This window comes from Halictus rubicundus, chromosome 10, assembly GCF_050948215.1.
Source record: "Halictus rubicundus isolate RS-2024b chromosome 10, iyHalRubi1_principal, whole genome shotgun sequence".
In the NCBI taxonomy this organism is placed as follows: Eukaryota; Metazoa; Arthropoda; class Insecta; order Hymenoptera; family Halictidae; genus Halictus; species Halictus rubicundus.
The window spans coordinates 15,363,922-15,385,077 of NC_135158.1; the positions used below are offsets into that span (position 1 = coordinate 15,363,922).

At 40.6% G+C, this 21,156-nt stretch overlaps 1 protein-coding gene and 1 long non-coding RNA gene across 3 annotated transcripts in view; one reads left to right on the top strand and one right to left on the bottom strand.

The window, feature by feature from the left end:
* LOC143358319 (uncharacterized) overlaps positions 1-21,156 on the bottom strand; it is a 418,334-nt gene that overhangs the window by 316,372 nt on the left and 80,806 nt on the right. The window lies entirely within an intron of this gene.
* LOC143358336 (uncharacterized) lies at positions 18,591-21,023 on the top strand. Its single transcript, XR_013082943.1, has 3 exons — positions 18,591-18,736; positions 20,270-20,596; positions 20,976-21,023. It is a non-coding gene; the product is annotated as an uncharacterized LOC143358336 (long non-coding RNA).

The following is a 21,156-nucleotide window of genomic DNA, read 5'->3' on the forward strand; positions in this document are numbered from 1 at the left end:
GGTGCACTACTGAGACAATGCAGGTTCAGACAATTTTCGAGAGAACCCTAACCACCGGAGCATAGTTATTGGATTGGTGCAAAAATTCATAAAATCCGTAGTCTACTCATAGGTGATTTATAACATCGAATTCGTGACTTCGAAAATCGTTCATTCACACGATGAAACTTTAAATTTGTCTATTGTTGTAAGTTGCACGAGGAATATGCAAATTTTAGTTAGCTGTTCATTGCAATACCGTTTCCTCTCGAGGACGTAATCAGCCCGAAAAGTATACCAGATGTGGCAATACGATTAAAGTTTTATAGGAACAACGTCATGCAATCTCCTCTTCGGGTAGCAAGTGGCTTGACCCTTGCCAAAATCTTTCAATGTGGTTCCACGTATGCGTGCATGCAAATGCATACAGGTGATCAGCAAACACGACCAGCTGTTACGGCCGCGCCGGTGCTTTGCATATAGCTGCCTAACGTCTGGTGTCGAAGATCCTAGCACAAAAGGGGTGATGCTGCATTATTAAATCTCCCCCGAGTGATCGTACGTACGTAGACGTATGATAAAGAAAGATGAAACGGTTTTATGACCGTGCCATTCAGAAGGCTTGCCATTATTTCTCGGGCTGTTCGAGAGGTCGATGTGTTCGGGCAAGAAATGTTGCGATCGATTCCAAGGATACATATCAAACATTGTTGTAAAGTTACAAGATCTGCTTCCTCAGCATGATTCTCAGGAAAACTATTCAGAAAACGTTGAAGTTTCGAAATCCTACAATAAACCTGTTATCGGCTTCCGGTTAACACTGGAACCACCGCATGAGTCAAAACGACTTGCTCCTAATTTTTTCTTTTAGAAATATTGAATTTATAAATATGAGAAAATTTTTCAAATCTTTTTTTTTTTTTGTAGTTAACATTATGAATGCTATTAATCATATAAATATAATATAGTTCCACGAGCAAACTCGACTCTTAACATGTTTTCTTTTCTTTTTTTTTCTTTTTATTGAGTTTTGCTATTTTTGTAGACAAGTGTTAATAATTATTTGACAATGACAATCGTTTCAAACTACGCTACATGGAAATAAACAGAAGTATCGAAGCGAAGCATAACGATGAATAGGGAACGATCGCGCGGTATGGTAAAACCTGTCGCCATGGAAATCCTTAAAAATTGAAAGCTCTATAAAGAAATCAAGGTAATCTCCCAGAAATACCTTACATAAACGTTCGATAATGCGCTTAGAACCAGTCAAATAAAAACTGTTTGAATGGTGTTTCGTTAGCAAGCCGATCGAGAACAAAAAAAAAACAATGCAGCCGAACGAGCACGCGCGTGCCGATTCCAACAGCGACTAACGAAGAATCGTTTGGGTATTAAAGCTGATCCGTATTCGCCGTCACGGCACGTTCATTCAACCTTCTCGTAATACGCGATAGCTATACGTAAGCTTTGTTCATTCGTTCAGGAAGGCGGAACCCTTCACCGACTTCTGCGAAGCATGATTGTTAATTCCAGCAGGAATTCCTCTAACTGTACCGAGTGTGAAACTCGAATTCCGAAACGAACCTTGGATATATGCACGTCTGCAAGAAAAGGTCAATTTCCAGAATTTATTACCCTGTATATAATTTATTTATTCTACTTTTTCCTCTTTCATTCTTTTTTCCGAGATTTGCTATTTAGAAGAAAAACGCTGGCCAGTAATAGCATGAACACCCATGCATATTATATGTTATAATATATCTAATATGAATATAACAAGCAGTAAGATTTATTCGAAATACTGTTTGTAAAACTCGAGGCGAAAGTATTCGGTCATTATTTACGCACCAATGTTTCTTTTGCTATAACGTAGCACATATAAGTATGTTACGATGTAAAAGAAATGAGTCCGTATGTAACCATTTTTGTCAGCTGGTGTGAACTTGATGTTTGCATAAAAATTCACGGTCCGGTGATTACAGAGGATAGTGGATACAATTCTGCGATCATTTTAGTGGCGGTCGGTTCGCTTGTTCTCTCCCACTCGCTTATTACTCGGTTTCCCTATTCTCATCGTCAGCAAAATTGAAGCGACCTTTTTTATACGATCGAGATCAGGGTCCGACACTTTCTATATGAAATGGAAATAAAAAATGAAAAGAGAAGATGGCAGAATGACGAATTACATAGTCGAGTAAATTTAGAAAATCACTGATGTTTATTCAAATTCTTATGTGTTCGTGGATCATTTCATAAAAATCAATATTGACAAATAATTCCTTCCACCGACTAGCGTGTGCCGTTTCGATGAAATTTTCAGTATGTGAATAACCAACATTTTAAATTTGTATTGCAGGCTCAAATAAAAAAGTTTTGGAAGGTGCCTTTCTTATTTGCTCTTATAATTTTTTCAAAATCCTTTTTGCGCGTCATTTGGTAAACCACTTCTTCGAATCGCTAAAACAAAAAAGTCAGGTCGTTTGGTCCGCTTCTAAAAAGATTTATACAGTTTTAAATTGCGTTTGAATACCCTCGTGATGTAGAAAATTTGTATCAATTCACGTGGCCAATTTTTATTTCCGCTGAACTAACTGATTATAGCGCGGGCGTGGTATTTAAAAGCCAAGGGTAGTCACGTGACTTTCGCAGAGTCAGCAGGTCGGTAACCGCAGTATAATTTCTATACATGTACGATTTCCATGCTCTTAACAGAGACTGGTTCGAATAGTTGCGCGAGAATGTGTGATCGCGTCGAGCTGTTATGTCAGGTGGTTGCTCGGAGTGATCGGTGATAGGTTCGTTCCACTGGCCGAAATCAGAGATGACCCCTGGAAGTAGAGATCGCGGCGGCCAGGTCTCCGAGATCTGAACTGCGATCGTCGTGGAACCCGAAATCACGGTTGGCGGGCTTCAAGGGTCTCGAAAGTGTTAATTTAATTTGATCGGATGGATGCACTCTTCCGAGCGGTGAAATCGTGGGCAAGCAGAACACATGTAGCGGCGGCGACGGTGGCCTCGAACTTTACCGAGTCATCGGACGATGCTTTGCCCGATTTAAATGCGAGCAAACGAGCCCGTTAACCGTCGTTCAAGCTACTTCGACCATCTCGACCGAGAGCTATTTCGTGGATTGCTCCTTGGGGAGCATAATCGAAGAGTTACCGGCAAGAGCCGCCGACGGAGATACCAAAGAGGTTGTTTTGAAAGTGCATCAAACGTGTAACAGGATGCGGCATTACTTGGCTCGTGTCGCCGCGATGCGATGTTATGCGACGCGATGCGCCTCGACAAACGGGCCGAGTGAGCATGCATCATTCGCGGAACTGATTCAATGTGTGCCGTTCGTGCAATCATACGCGTGTACTCTAATTAGACACGCGACTACGTGTGCCGGTGGGCCGTAAGGAGACGCATCCAGGAAATTATTGATTCGACAGAAACCTAATGTCGGTTTCCCATCATACTAATAAGAAGAAGTTCAACACCTGCGGTACTGGCTAATGATATGCACGGTTTCCCAATTAGAACTACCTCCTGTTCCCTTCTTCAATGAATAGAACACATTCAACCACGTTTTAGCGTGGTATTTTAACACTAGGTTTACGGAGCACTAAAAATGACTATTTTACATTTCCTTATAAAAATAACATGAACATATCTATCAAAATCTGTAGGCATTTTGTTAAGGATATATACCTAGAGAAATCAATTTGTTAAATAATTCCTCATGGATCCATGTTTGCAATCTCAATATTCATGAATTAAAAATATTAGAATCCGTCATTTTCACGGGTCCCGTAAATCTAGTGTTAATTTCGCTACATAATCTGGTGCAACATTATACTTCTCTTTTTCCCAAGTAGATCAAACTTTGGAGACCTCCGTGAATCTTTTGAAACAAATAAGATTAAATCACTTGACTTCTTAACAAAATAAACGATCTTCTGCTCGATACACGATACGCAGATTACTGATTATTATCTAATTTCTAATCTGATCTAATTTTACGAGAATCTTACCGTGTGCATCGCATATAATGTAGCTATGCACAGTACGTTCGCATGCTACACGTACTCGTAAAATAGAATGATCGAAAGCGAAGTGGCCGCAGCAGGCGGCTTTACCGTGATCTTCGAGAATTGATCAATTGATTTCTATAACAGCTTGTGACGCCGAGAGGAGATTATTTTTACCCGGGGAAATAGTTGGTGCGCATCGACCGGAGCCACTGGAAATAGAATTAACTTGTTGAATATGCAACGATGCAGTTTTAACCGAGCGAAGGTCGATGCACCGAGTTTCCTAACATTATCGATCATCCCTGGCCACCGTACAACAAACTCGAAAGAATCGAGTCGAGTTATTCATCGGACAATCGATCGCGTGTCTCACCGATATCGATGTGCTTCAACGGACCTGTCTTCCCGATAGGTAATTAATAAACGCGAGCGGAGAATTAACCGGAGAGTTTCGCGCGGAGCCGCGACTCCGCAAATGGAAACAAAATCCGCGGCGAATGGACATCTCCTAATCAAGCGTAATATCCCGAACCGTGGTGCGCGGAGTCCGATACAGAGAGTCCTGGGGGTCCGCGAACGTTTTAAGCAAAGCAATTAAACCGATTAAAGCTCCGAAAGAGGATCGAAAACGAGCGCGGAACGAGCACAAAACGGGATTAAAAATAGAGGCGTGCGCGCCGGTGCGTTTCCGGACGGCATAGCCGGCGCGGAACAAAGACAGGGGAAAAAGGGCACAAGCGTAGTTCTGAAATTCGTTCAACTAATTGGACCGTGACCCTAAAAACTGACACGTGAGAATTGCCTTCCACTTAAACCGCACTAACGCGAACAAAACGAAAAAACCTGGCCGCCCGAGCAGCAGCGCTGCGAACGCTCGCAAAACGGGACGGGTGAAATACGCCGCGCGGATTGCACGTTTCTGGATGCACCCGTCGCGTCGCGTCGCGTTGCATCGGGTCTCGCCATCACCAACCGCGCGTATTTTCATGGGATACACCTACGATCCGGCGAATTGCCCGGTAACAAAAACGCGATAACGATTGATCACGAACTATTATTAACCCTTTGCACTCCGAACCATTCTGGACGTTAACTATCAGCTACTCAGCGCTACTTTGTGGCAGAAACTTGCATTTACAGACCCTCGTATTATTTAGTATAGTTCTGGAACCAAGAATTGGTTGACATCGAGAAATGTATATTTGCAAATAAATCAATATTTTATTTCTTATAGTTTTGTACAGTGCAATAAACCTTAACCCTTTGCACTCGGCGCTATTTTCATTCTAAAACTACATTTTTCTTCCGTCTTGGAATATTTTCATTTTATTCGTACGAAACCGATCCGATTTCCACATATAATATTTAAATGTTTAGTAATCTATTGAATACAAATTTTGTAATGTAACAAATATTTTGTAATATTTGTTGTAATTTCTTTGAAATAATGCCACAACCATTTCCAGTGGTGCTTTAGAGTCACCACTCGAGTGCAAAGGGTTAAAACACTCCCCAATATGCATTGCAGGCTGATTTGTGCACGTTTGACAATAATAAGTCGTTTGACGCCTGCCACCAGGTGTTCTCCTGTCAGAACAAACAATGCGATCCCGTTTTCTTGGTCTCACATCGGGAATACGTAGTTTATTATCTAATCTATTGTCCGCAGAAGATGTGGATGGACGCGTTCTCGATTCGCGAAAATCACCTCTCGACTGGTCAACGAGTGCCTCGACAAACTTGTGGTGCGTCGTTGGCGTTTGATTATTTGTTTCTTTTGAGACGCGGTAAATAATGTAGGAGTTAATCACACACATTTCCAACCCCCAAAAAGGTAACTTCCTCCACCATTTCAGCGACTTACGGAGAAAACAATACGCGTCGAAGCGTATTGATCCGCACGATCCATTTCAGGCTTATTGACTGTCACAACAGTCGTTTCCTCCAGTTTTAGACTTGTTTATTTATATCTATAAAACCCTCTATACAAACTCTCCTTATCGCTCTTCTCGCGTTCTCTTCTGACACAAAACCCGCTGACATTTTTTTTATATATCCTAGTAATTTTACTATATTTTGATTTGATTTCTTGCGCCATTACAAGAGAAAACTTCAGGGAACCATGCACGTCTCGAAAAGTTGCGCTGAAATAACTTAATTCCCCGTAATCGCTAATAAACTTTGATGTCCCATGAGAGGGGACATCCGAGTGATATGCTGGAATTACCTTGGTAAAGGGTTAATATTATTCGACAGACGCGGGCCTGTCACTTGCGCCGGACAATGGGACGGGTTCTACCGGTCGAATGTTCACGGAGCAGGGAAATTGTTTAAGTTTCGAGTGACGTGTGTCGGCTAATATCGCCGCCGTAAAACGGGGACAAACATTGCGGGAATCGCGGGAATGGAAATTTAAATGGCGGCGGGAGCGTCCTCGATGATAGCGATCCGGCGTCATGTCTTCGTGATCTCTGTTTTACGATCGTCGAATGATCGACTCGGCCGGGAACAACGGCGAGAGCAGCAGATGGAAAAACCGCGGGAAGAGATCGCGCGTCGAATGTCACGCGCGTAACTGCGATAAACAATAATTAAAGGCCAGAAGAGAACGCGGGTCGGCGTTGCATGTTAAAATACAAAAAAACAAAAAAAGAGAGAAAAAAAGAAAAAAGAATACGCGCCGCCCGTCGAGGCAGGGCGCAGCGCAACACGCGGATATAAATTTTCCCGTGGAATATGTGTATTATTGCGGACCGCGCGGTGAAGTTTGTTAAATTCGCCGTGATTTATCGCCACGCGGGGGGATAAAACACGTTCGACGACGTAACAGCGACGAGTTTTCGGCGGCCGCGGGCAAATATTACGCCTGGACGTGACGCAACTCTCTGCCGAACAAATAGCACGCCAATTTTTTTTTTGTTCACCCCCTCCCCGCCCCCGCAGCACGACCTGTTTCGATCGCGCGCTTTTCTGCCGAAAGGACTCGGTATTCTTCTGGATTCTGGATAGTATACTTTCTGCTACCGTATCGGAAGAAAATTATAATAAATCACTTGTATCGTACCCGTACCTGTAGATATATCCACGTAATATTACACGCGTTGTCCGTTTCTAAGAAATGTTACGAAGAAAGACATCTATAGTAACATCACAGTCCTCGAGTGGGACGAAACGATAGGACACGCGTTGCGTTTTCCTCGATACTTGTCAACAACACGGGTCTTGCCAGCGACAAATATCGTCCAGGAGATACTACTCTTATTATGTTTACACTCCTCGGGGTATACCCCGCGACAGCGCAGGAAATATTAAAATAGCTTATCATTAGCAATATCTCCGGTGCATAGTATTTAACGCGAATAGTTCAGTTAGTCGAGTGCGTGAAATGGTTCGTGGAGAAACGTCAAGTGGAAATGGAAGGAGGACTGTGACAGCAAAAGTTTGGATCAGACCGCTGATATCGAAACTAATTTAGGTGGTCCACCCTGCGGAAAGAATGATTACGATTGGAGGCAAAGGCCTATTTCCGGGCGAAATCGAGCCGAGCAATCGCGGAAGGATCAATCTTGCGGAGCGGTGTATCGAAAGTTCGTCCTTGAATCATTCGACACGCGTGAATCAGTTCGGGGGACCATTGTTGCGAGTTCTTCGCGGAGATTTACCGTCGCCCCTGGTAACCGGTTGCGGTTTGCCCGGGGCTAGGGACACTTTAAGCTCTACTTTGAGTGTACCGTGAAGTGTGATCCTTAATGTCGGGGAACAGGAGACCGGATGGCCCGCCGCGGCTCGCCGGCTCATGGCAACGCGGTTGCCAATCTCGTCGCTACGAGCGAATAGCAAGAGCTCACTTACGAAACGTTATTGTTCGGCATGGAATCTTATTATTTAACCAACCATTGAGAATATTGACTGAAGAAGCTTTAGACAGAGGATTACAGGGGACTATTGCTTCTGTACCCGCTCTCGTAAACTCGAAGCGGCAGTTGCTTGCCGGTGCTGGAATTCGGGTAAGGGGAGTATTAGACCGAATTAGAACTTAATGCTGCGCGGCATCCTTCCGTTATACGTCACGTACTTGGTCGAGTAACATATAATTAAGATGAACTGCATATCTGGTTCGTGGAACTGGTCTTTGTCTGCTCCGCGTATTGCTTAACTGCTTTTCTATGAACGTAAACGAGCACAATTAGATCCGGGGATATTAATATCGATCGAAGTTCGAGATCTGTTCCGATCCGTGACGAACCCTGCGACGCAACGAACGGTGACCAATGATGTTAAACGAGTGAGTATTGGGATACAGGTATGTATAATAAAATCACACTCTTTATCTGTATACGAAATAGAATTTATATTTCAATAGATTCTCCAAAAGCGCGTTGTCAGACACGTCTTTACGGTTTGAGAGGAACGTCGCGAATGAAACAAGAAATCGAAAACAGAGGGGCAACAGTCCAATATGAACAACAATGGGATCGAGGGTTCCATGCCGGGGACAAGATACAATGTATATTAACTGCAGATACAATGTACATCAAAAGCCGATTCGCACGATCCTTCCTTCTAAAGAAATAACAGATTCATTTTGTTCTATTTATGAGATAAATTCCAACAGTGAGTGAATACCGTAAAAAGACAGAAGGCATTGAAGAATATATTTAATATATCAGAATTATTAGAAGAAGGGAAGTCTATTTAGTGAGTCAGAAAAGTTGTATGTCCCGTACAGATCCACAACCTAATACGTGACGAGAACATTACAAGGGTGTTATAATGCCAACACCGTTGGCATTCATGTACCGCGCAAAACAAGTCGCATAGAAAACGACCGCGGAAAAACAGGTTCGACTGTAATAACGTTTGCATTCCGGGCGAGTGATTTCTAGCCCTGAAGAGCCGGTATCTTTCCCCGCAGTTTCATTGACTGGGCATCGGCCGAGCGAACAGCGCCGATGACCTGGCCGTTGAAAAATCGCGACTCGCAGGGAGCATTTATCAAGAAAACTTCAATTATCAACAACTACGGTCTGCCGGGTTGGGTACCGTTAGCACGGTACGGGCTCCGGAGCGTCTTTCAATATCCCTGGTCGCTTTTAACGTCGGTACACGTGACTGGAGCACGGCGGGACAGCAGAAATATCGTTCCCGCGGCCGTAATCGAGACGTAACCGAAAGACGGGGGCGGCTCTGCTCTCTCTCTCTCTCTCTCTCTCTCTCTCTCTCTTTCTCTCTTTCTCGCTCGCGAGGAATCGGACTTTTCGAAGTTGCGCACCGTTGCGTCGTTGCAGCGGAGCAACGGTGCAGCGGCGTGCCGGGTCAAGTGTCGCCAAGTAATTACGAAGCCCGATCGTTGCATTCCAAGGCGCGATGGGGGTCCCGCAGGTGGGACGGCCGACTCGCCTTCGAATAACTTGATTCGAACAGTGATCCCGACGAATCACGCGTTCCTCTTCGGGAGGAGCGGCGGGTCAAGCCGACGACATCAGCCAGAAACAGGTTTCAGAATTTCGGGAAGGAGAGCGAAGGTGCTGCGACGTGAGCACCGGCTTGGATGTCGTGGCCCGATACGATAAGCAAGAGACCTACGTACCTTATACATATATGTCTATCTTGCTCTCTCTCTCTCTCTCTCTCTCTCTCTCTCTCTCTCTCTCTCCTTCTCTCACTGACTCGCTCCACGCTCTTAGGTGGAACTATACGTGCGGGTTATACGTATAGTGATTGGGGCGTTACCCCGACTCGCAGAAATCTCACGTGCGAGCACAATGCCTCTTTTGTCATTCTGAACTGACGTGCGCTCGCTCGCTCGACGCATGAGCTCGGCCGCACGCGCGCCAGTTACTTACTCGAGGCTCCGCCATGCCACCGGTGCACTCGGGGCAGACGCCTTTTCTTACGGCTTTGAGGAATTTCCGTGGCAGTTCAGGCCCGATATTCGCACCTCTTTGTCGCTGACACAATGCTGGGGGCGTCGTTCACTTCTTTCGAGTACTTAACGGGCGAGAGCTGTTTTGAAACGGGCGCCGCCGCGCAGGTTTTCCGACGATGCGCCGCACGGTCCGACAAACTGACATAGTTTCTGTCAATATCAAAGAACTTTTCGTAGAGATCAGATGATGTTTTGTTCGATTAAAGTTGAAGTATTGCGGAACAAGGGACAAATGGAGAAATTACGAACGTTTTTTAACTGTTCGCACGCGGCGCTATTTTCATTCGGAAACTAAATATAAACAAAACTAAACGAAACTTACTTGAATATAATAGAATATAGCAGAATACACTGGAATATACCCGAAATGCACTTGAATATAGCAGAATACACTAGAACATATCAGAGTATACTTGAATATACTAGTATATAGCAAAATAGCCTAGGATATACCAGAATATACTTGAATATACTAGATTATAGCAGAATACATTAGAACATACCAGAGTATACTTGAATATACTAGTATATAGCAGAATAGCCTAGGATATAGCAGAGTATACTTGAATATAATCGAATATAGGAGAATACACTAGAATATACCAGAGTATACTTGAATAAACTAGTATATAGCAGAATAGCCTAGGATATACCAGAATATACTTGAATATACTAGAATATAGCAGAATACACTAGAACATACCAGAGTATACTTGAATATACTAGTATATAGCAGAATAGCCTAGGATATAACAGAGTATACTTGAATATAATCGAATATAGGAGAATACACTAGAATATACCAGAGTATACTTGAATAAACTAGTATATAGCAGAATAGCCTAGGATATAACAGAATATACTTGAATATACTAAAATATAGCAGAATACACTGGAATATACCAGAATATAGCAGAATACACTAGAATATACCAGAATATACTTGAACATACCAAAATATAGCAGAATACACTAGAATAAAGCAGAATATACATGCATATAGCAGAACACACTAGAATATACCAGAATGTACAATAATTTACCAGACTAGACCAAAATATACAAGAATATACTTGAATATACTACTTAGTAACTAAATTTTTCTTCCCTCTTACAATATTTTAATTTTATTCATACGAAACTGATCAGATTTGCGCATATAATATTTAAATGTTTAGTAATCTATGAAATCCAAATTTTATTCCATATTGTATTTATAATATAATGGATTAGAACGTGTGTTTTTCATTCATATTTTCGTCACGATTTTTTACAGTTTACGCAGAATCAAACAATCCCAATTGGCTTTAACAGCATTGGTTTTACACATATTTGTCTGTTAAAAGGTTTGAATACGTATTTTCTACTATGCGCAATACAGATGAAAACGGTTTATGGTAGAAAAGCTTTTAAACATTGCGTGTTATATATAAAATTGCAATAAATTTTTATGCGTGAATAAAAAGAACGAAAATCGTTTACACGCGATAGATTTATTTTTATGTTAACGCTTCGTCGATGAACAGTAAGTAAAGTAATGCTAAAATGTAATAACTGCCTAGTAGGCTAAAAAATGGTGTTTGAATTAAAAAGTCAATATAATTTCAGAAATTATTTTCTAAACTGTCGTTACGTTGGTTAATTTTACATAATTATTTACTTTTATACTGTTTGGAATATTTGATTTTATTTCGATTGAAATAGATATTTCTGCTCTTCGTATAATGAAATTTTTGTAAAATTTATTTTCTCTTCATTCCAACAGAATATTATTCCAAATAAATGTATTTAATAGAATCTATAGAACATATTATTTCATATATGTTTAACATTTGCAAATGTTCTTGTATGTGAAACTGGAAAGCGATTTGAAATATTATCTTATTTGAATAAAAGTGTTTCACTTACTATCTTCAATACTCTTTATTCGAAATGTACCCAACTTTGTAACTGACTCCTGTGCAAATGGATTTTTATATACACTTATTCATCAAAATATATCTACATTTTACTGGAGTCCATTATTGTAAAATTTACAATTCTTGTTTTCTTTGTACCAATGTAACTATTATTGTAGATCGTACATTTTATAAGTAAATTAACTTTTATTAAATTAGTATAAGAAAGAGACATGTGGAACACTGAAATGTTGAAAATACGAAGATCTGAGAAAAAACGGTTTATGTTTACATTCGGTAATCAGAATGCAATCTGCTGCATAAACACACTATAAAATGTAGGTGTACAAATTCACTTTCGGGAAAGCAGAAAATAATTTCAGAGAAAAGCACACGGCCCTTTCATTGTTTACTCCGTTTCTCACAATTCGTTTCTTCATAAAAACTACATTAGCGAAAAGCATTCCGCGTATTTCCTGTTTATTTTTCGCATGTCGTAACCGCTGAATACTCTTTCCGAGGGTTTCCAACATTTTCACGTGTTTCTAACGTTTTTACGAGTATTTAACACGCGGTTCCTTGCAGTCGTTACATTAGGAACGTAACACGGTTGATTATATTAGTTTAATTGTGCCATAATCGTAATTTCGTTTGCATTTTCGCTTAACATCTGAAAAATGAAAACGACTGGTTTATTATCCAAACAGTTTTACTCGTTAGTTCACATCCCGTTCGCTTTAAATACCGGGTCAGCCGCAAATTGAGCTGTCACTTGAACAGTTAATCACATTTTTCATCGTATTCCATTTCTGTTTATTTTATTTTGTTCAATAAATCGTTGCCAGTGGTCTTTTATTTATATATGTAGGCGACAGGTGAAAAATAACACATGTTAATGAAAATGTTATGAATTCTTTAAATTGTATGATCAACAAATTTAGCCGCGCAAAGTCGGATGACGAAAGGAAAATAGTTACAGGGCATTGATAAAATCAACCATTAATAAAATTCTTGTTCAAATATTAGGTGGTAACATAAACTCGTTCAGTTGCAAATCTAAAGCGATTTCTCTGTATGTGTTGCCTGGATGATAAACGTCGCGGAATTATCCCCACTAATTCTGATCGAAAAGAAGTGTTTGTTATTTAACGATAACATTTATCAGATATTTCAAGATAAAACGTATGGCCACATGTTGAAATATTCGAGCAGAATTTATGACGAGCGAATAATTCATCGGTTCCGCCGCCTAAGAAACTGAGTTTATGAAAAAGTTTTTATTCGCTTCGCTTCCGGCCGTAATTGTAAATTATCGGGGGTGATGGTCTCGTCGATACGGCGCGAACACAGGAAAAACCACAGAAAAATTATGATAGCTCGGATAATTCACGGTGGCCTCGCACGAGCTCTTTCCGTCGGTTCCGAAACGGCCGAGAAAAATCTATATGAGTGTAGGGCAGATATATATACATATATATATATATGGGCGCGTGTGCTCGTGTACATATATCGTTCCCTGGGCTACATGTACCTTCCAGGTATGTTCGAGGGTGAGATATCAGGCTCTCCCTGGAATTCCATGGTGGTCAGCAAGATCGCTGGTAGATTGGTACTTATGCCGCATTGAGACTTATGAGCGCACGTGTCCGCGCTTCGGAATCGTCGGCCATGACAGTCTGACCGAATGTCACTCACTTTTCTCAGTCATGCTCCACACACCGGGGAACCAAACGTTCCTTGAATGAGCCCGCGGTGTCCAAAACGTTCAAAAATCATATCGACAAGTGTTCGAACGACTTTCGAACGATCCTGCTGTTTTCTCGATATATGTCCAGAACACGAGTCTAGTCAGAGACACATATCGGCCAGGAGATACTTTTCTTTTATCCACTTGACAAATCCATAGATTGATAAATTCAACGAATGTATTAATATTACTTTGAAATCGAACTTTGCCAAGAGTGCTTTTCACGCCCCTCTTTGAGAAGAGAATGCTCGATAAATGTCCAGAACACGGGTCTAGTCACGGACATATATCGGCCAGGAGATACTATTCTTTTGCCTCACGGTTCTTTTATCCATTTGAAAAATTCATAGATTGATAAATTCAATGAATGTATTAATATAACTTTGAAATCGAACTTTGCCAAGAGTGCTTTTCACACGCCTCTTTGAGAAGAGAATTGAAGAGCATCGTTGACCAGGATCAATGCAATTCTAAAACAGGACAGAAGCCTACCTGTCGACACGAAATTGGACAGATGCTGATCGCCGCGAAAGACCCACAGGCTGTGGACCGCAGCTGCAGCTATCAACAGCAGGAGTTTATAAGATAATCTGCTCATGCGGAAAAATCTACATCGGTGAAACTGAGAGGAACATGAGGGCAGGAGTCAAAGAACATGAGCGGTGCACCTGATTGGGGTAGACGCAATCAGCTGTTGCTGACCACCAAATGACAAGAGCACACAGAGATCAGAGATTCCCTTCACAGATCATGGCACACCCCAACATCAATGACCACCGTGGCTGTCGTTTGAATCCAATTGTTGCAACTTCCTTAAACGCTTTAAACCTCGTACGGCATTTGCTAACAGTGTGAACTTATCACTATTTTACTATAACTTAAAACACCCTGTACAGTAATACAGTTTACTAACCATGCTATTTGCTAGACACAGCAATTAAATTTCTTTTGTAAATTATTCATTTCCTGAGTCGTTGTAAACACAAATGACTCTAGATTATTCAAATCGAAACGAATTCGAATGATCCATAAACATGTTTAATCGATGAATGTTATTAAGAGAAAAGTTGAAAAGTCGGACATTTGACACGACAACAACAATCTAGTCGACATTTAGCGTAATGAGCGATATGCCTTGCGCAGAAGTTTGTTCAGAGAACGTGGTTCCCCGTGCACGGTGATTTGTTAATCTGTGTCATAGTGGGTCGCAGTACGAATTACAGAGGGAAGTATAGAAGTCTTCTCTGCAAACTGGTTAATTCACGGTAAACCCTAATGAATCCTTTGCGCAAACCTACGGAACAACGATGTGGATGACCGTATCGTTGGTCGTTAGGTATCCATACGTGATGCCAGTCTAGCGTGAGGTTTATTTGCACGCAACTATGTCCGATCCAAGAAGCGCACGGAATTAGAAGCAGCGACGTGCAAATTCCCCGAGTCCCCGAGATAATCCTCGGGTTTGTTTACTTACGGCAATGAAACCGATGCACGAAGTTACTCCGGAAAGCGCGCAAAGAAGCGGTTCGTAATACCTGAACGAGTAGAGGGAGTTTTTGCATTCAAGGAGCACCGAGAGGAACAGGCACGAGCAAGCGAAAAGAATGAAAAAAGGTGGGTAACAGTGCCGAGGCGAATTTCATGCTTACCACGTTGTTCATTAACGAAGCCCCTCTGTTTTGCGCGGGAAAATTCAGTTGCGATAAACCGATTACTCTTTTCCCTCCTATGGAACAATGAAACTGGTCGACATGACACAGAGATAATACAACCGACTTCTTTTTACGTGCCAAACACAGCGACCGAAAATAACGGTTATCCTAAAATTTTCTACCTAATCCTAATTTCGTTATCCTAATTTTCTGGTTACAAATAACGGTTATTAGTATCCAAAACATTCGATCCTCCTCGATAACTATTATCGATGAAGAAAAACTGTTTCGGTCAAGAGACAGTTAAGAGAAATTCGATTTCCTTTGTCCATGTTTCTGGTTGATTAAAAATTAAATGAATTATCAGTACGTTTTTTACACAAGCATATTATTTTTGTCTGTAACGAGTATACAAAGTATCTCATCGACGTGCAAGTTTTTATGTGAAATTAATAGTTCGCTGAACAAATTATTATTCTATTTATCAAATGATTGTAAGTGGTTTTTCGAAAATAAAAACGTTGTTTAACTTAAAAGTGCCCGATACCCACCATTGATATTGCTTCTGATAAAAAACATGTTACCAGCAATTATCCAGCAATTATCCAGCAATTATCACAGCTATACGCTCGCCAAGAAGTAATTTGGAAACCATAAATGTAAGAAGCAATGTTATTAAAAATCTCTCGCGGTATTCTTGATACCCGCACGGGCAACAGTTATCTTTTTATCGTTACTAATTTCACAGAAGGAAAGTAAACCACACGACTTAACAGCAGTGAATTAAGTTTTGATTGCGATCGCAATCACGAACGCAACTCGTTATTAAAAGGCGAGAGGTTAAGACTGAGCCGGATTATAAAAAAGAGATTAAAAGATACAAGACGTTATAGCAGTCATTAGGAAGACTGAGCTAATTTAATACCTAGCATTTAACGAGTTAGGAGCTTCTTAAATCTAAGTTATTAACACTTGTATATAAAGACCGAATTTGATAGCAGTGAACTATGTAGCAAAAAATGTAGGTTGTATTAATATGCTATTATTGCAATACGTTGTTGTTATCATGATAGCGATGAATGAGGTATGCTGCAACGAATGTGGGGAATCAACACCTTCAACGATGCGAATCGATCAGTCTCTTTTCAAATTATTTAAAAAAAAATGTTTTTACTATCCAAAATGATATCATATCATGGGTCACCCTGTATTAAAGGCATATTTTAAATTGTCATGATGGGCACAGATAAAAAGATTGAGAATCTTGACCTATGGTAATTTCTAATTAATCTTTCCGTACATCACCTAGTAAACCAATCCTGCTAGCATCTCGAAAAAGGTCAAGTCGTTTGGTTCGATTTTAGGAAGGTAATTAGTTTCTGAAGGGTGTCCACTTAATTTTGTTCCCGACATTGAAGCGTCCTTGCAGAAAAATCGCCGAACCGTTCGAAAGCTCGGTTACATTTGCACGAGCCCAAATGTAATAATTATTATAACAAAAACCTGGCTCGATGATCCGAAGAAGAACCAGAAATAGTAGAATGCATCGGCATCGGCGCGGCGCCGTGGTATAATTACTCTTTCGGTATCGTTTTCTTCAGAGCAGAGCCGCCTGACACTTTGCCCGACTCCCTAATTAGTCGATACGATCTCGCAGGAAGCCGTTCGTATCCAGCACACGGGCAGAAGACGGACAAGAAGACAGAGAGAGAGAGAGAGAGAGAGAGAGAGAGAGAGAGAGAGAGAGAGAGAGAGAGAGAGAGAGAGAGAGAGAGAGGTTCGTCAGTAACGATAAACCAAGGACATGTTCCCGCATATATGCTTCGGTGATGCGACTCGCCCGAATACCTTTATCTCTCTCGTAAATCCGGCTAGACCGGTAATTCCGACGAAAAGAAGAGATCGTAATTAGGTAGCTGTCGCTTCTCGCGAGGATGGACGAAGACGCCGCCTCCTGTGTTGTATTAAAGTTGAGGAGACACCGTTCTCGAAAGAGAATCGGTGGGGTCGAGGGGCGGGAGAGGATGGGAGAGGAGGAGACTCTCTATTGCCGGTCGCATGGTGCTCCAATTAGTCGATAAGATCTTCCACCGGAGCGGACGGATCCTCGAACCAAGCCTCGAAGACCGAATCGCTGCTTTCTCGACTACGACTGGTTGCTGCTGCTTTCTTACGAACACGCGTACGCTATCCCCCGCACACCTACGTACTCTACGTACCGTACGTACATGCTACCGTAAGCTCGTCCCGATCGACGGAAAAATGGGTTAAGATCCCCTTGTCTGATCGTAAATACACGTTCGACTGATTATCTCACAGGCTTGCTATAACAGTACGTTCCTCCGAGTGGCCACCCCGGACCGACGCGACGCCCCGAAGGATTTCGCCATTTAAGGACACTTCCTGACCAAATCGTCCGAGAATACCTGGTTTTCCTGCCTTTCGCCATTTAGTACAGTGGAATTTTTCGAGTCACAGTACCAGAGATACTTATTGCGACAGATATCCATGCGACGAAAAATTTTCTATCCGAATTGCAACCAACTGGTTAACTCACGGTGAACTCTAATCAATCTGCGCAAACCTACGAAACAACGATGCGGATGACCGTATCCGTTGGTCGTTAGGTATCCATACGTGATGTCAGTCTAGTGAGGTTTATTTGCACGCAACTACAGTCAGTCCCATACGTATTCGTACGCTCTTAAAAATCGCATGACTTTCTCAATATCGGACTATACCACTTGAATTTTTTTTTTAGAAGTTAGAACAATTGGATCACTACATAAAGTGAACAAAATATTTTGCAAAAATTGGTCGAAACTGCAGAGAAAATAGTAATAGTTGTATTTTGCAACTTTTTCCATGTTTTTTTAAGTTTTCATCGTTGAATGTTTGTAGCTCAGCGCAATGTTGACCGATTTAGATGAAACATTCAGAATATGTATAATTGATACAGATGTAGAAAACGTACTTTTTACATTTTTAATATAAGCCCGCATGAAAAAGTTGCAAAATACAACTTTTAGTACTTTCTCTGGAATTTCGACCAATTGCAATTTTAATCAAACATTTTTCTCACGTTATGTAGTGATCCAATTGTTCTAACTTGTCAACAAAATTCAAGTAGTATAATCCAATATTGACAAAGTTATGCGATTTTTAAGAGCGTACGAATACTTATGGGACTGACTGTATATGCACATGTCCGAGCCAAGATGGAAGGTAATTATTGTCCAGGTTACGGATAATGTTGCCTACTGTGTATTTGTACTAAATGTATTTGGTAACTGTGGTAGTCAGTCATTTTAAGCTGTTAAATACAGTTATTATTAATATACTATTTTCTGATGCAGGAATGGGACGTTGCAGCGGCGATTTAACGAAGTAAGTGAAATATAAGAAACAAGAAGAACAAATTGAAAAAATAAAAAGATTGAAAAATAAAAAAATTCTATTTTTTACTATGGCACCTTTTTTTACACTAGCGATCTTTACCCAAAACAGGGGTTAGTAAAGAAGATTTTGTTGAAGAAGTCATTTTCCTTCTGCCGTTGTTTCCATGCATTGTTCTTTAAATGTATATGAAACTCGAAGATGGAGAAATTAATTGGACATTTTAAAGGTATTATTCTTTGAAAGATGAAGACTGCTTCTTCGAGATGTCCTGTTGACCCTATTTCGCTTGTTCCGTGTCCTCCTTGTTGCTTTTTAATTGAAGAGCATTCTTTTCGTTGATTGTTAATACTTTCATTACGGTTTCTATGTGTCCACTAAGAATATAACGTGCAACGAAATGAAGAGAAATATTATTCTTTTTAATTCGCGGTGAATGTCTTTGGAGCCCCTTTTTACGATTTGGAATAAGTGCCGCACACATGCACATACTACTTTATCCTATTTTGATAATCGATTCAACTTAAAGCTGGCCACGTTACCGTTTCACGGCGCTAAGAAATTCTATGTTTCCGAACTACTGTTTAAATTATAGACACATGAAGTGTTATGCTATAAATGAATCTTCAACTAAGTCTCACACCTTATGTCCACATTCCGTCGAAGCGCCGTCCCAGACTGCACTGCGAGATTTGATTAAACTGTAAATTTCGACACAGTTTCTGCATATTATTTGCCTTTTCCTTACACTCTGAAAACGAATAATTTCCCGAATTTGCAATTTAACTTATTCCGAGCAGCATTGAATGAAGCAATCAATAAGCAGTTTTTAACATATTTTTTAAACATTCTATTGCATAGATATCATTGGCAAAGATTATTTAATACATTTCTTCGAAGTTTTCTCCAAGTTTTATAGTTCAATTTTAAAGTGGACTTCAGAGTTCCCGAAATGAAAATATAAAAATATGTATAAAAAAAACTGAACGAGTAGAATTATTTATTTATTTACTATTGCTTTAAACCGAATTGGTATAGTAAAATTCGACGAGTACAGATTATTGAACAAAATCGAGTTTTTACAGTGAAAAAAGAATATTTTGTGAACGCTTGTGCCCTTGAACCAATTAAAGAAGTTGTTTGTTTCCCAATTCCCCAAATTACTTTCGCTCACGATATAAGTGAAAGGGACCGCATGGGGCCGATGTTTCTGCACCAGCTGCAATTATGTACGTACATGTAAAACAGACCCACGAAATATGTTCACAGAGTTTGTTACACGACGCAGTCATAATGTTGCATGCACAAATATGCACTACTAAATACAGTTCACAATTTATACAGGGTACAAAAGATTGTGAAAACAAAGTCTCGTGTGAAAAAACGTTATTCGATATTTTCAACTTGAATGACCCTATATTATAAATCGTTTGGAAAATCGTATACTAAAACTAAACTAATATGCTAATAATAAAATTTTAGTGTACTAATAATAACTATTGGAACGATTAGCTTCTAGGAAGATATAATTGTAGGGAAAATAATACGAGGTACATATTTAAGAAGAAATGAGATCGATAAAAGTCCTATCAGCCCTACCCAGTTTTTTAAACCCTATTTACTAATATTGATATAACAATTTATAGTTGGCGTTAATGTTCAAATATATTTTGTATCGACTGAACATTTTTTCTTCTTATGACTCGGTGAAACTTTGTTTAACCAGTGTCGAACGGAATTGTGTGATAAACATCAGATGCGCGACCTTTCCACCCGTCGGACAAAACTGTGAGAGGGTTAAACGAATTGCAGAAAGTACAATCATCGACACGAGAGCCGTAGGTTTTGGTGCTTGAATTATACAAGCCGACAGATCCGCGGAGGATTTAAAATGCAATAGCCCTTTTCAACGGAAATAGGCTCTGCCCGCCGGTGAACATGGCCCAGGAACATCACAGCTGTTGGGGAAATAGGTTGAGATCAATATAAATATTTAAACGGGCTCGTGAAAGCGCGGACGGCGATTATCTCTTTTAAATGGAAAAGTGTTACACGCCGGGCACGGTAATACGTTTGATGTCTTTGTTTTACGAAATTTTCCTGGCACTCCAGTTTCAATTACGGCCGGGGTATTTTAATTGGCCCGGTTACCGGAACGAATTGTTCGCCGGTTGGTTTAAAAATGAAAGAACCGCTCGCACCCCAAACGGATTTTGATAGTTGATGTGATTGCTTCCACTTACGGTTACGTTGCCCTGCGTTTGCCGATTTATTTACGCGGTTTTACGACTTACGGGTCGAAAGCCTCGCAACGAAAAAGCTATGGAACCTTTTAATACGTTCTATTTACAGGATGGACCGAGGAACTTTTTTCAAAAAATCTGCTCGCATTGCAAGCTTATCGAAGCTGAGCAGAGAAAAAAGAATTTTCTATAACGATAGCAGGCATTCAGTTTGTAACAAAGTCGTTGTAACGAATACCGAAGACTGTTACGTGATCAGTACTACAACAATATTAAAGAATAAGTAAATG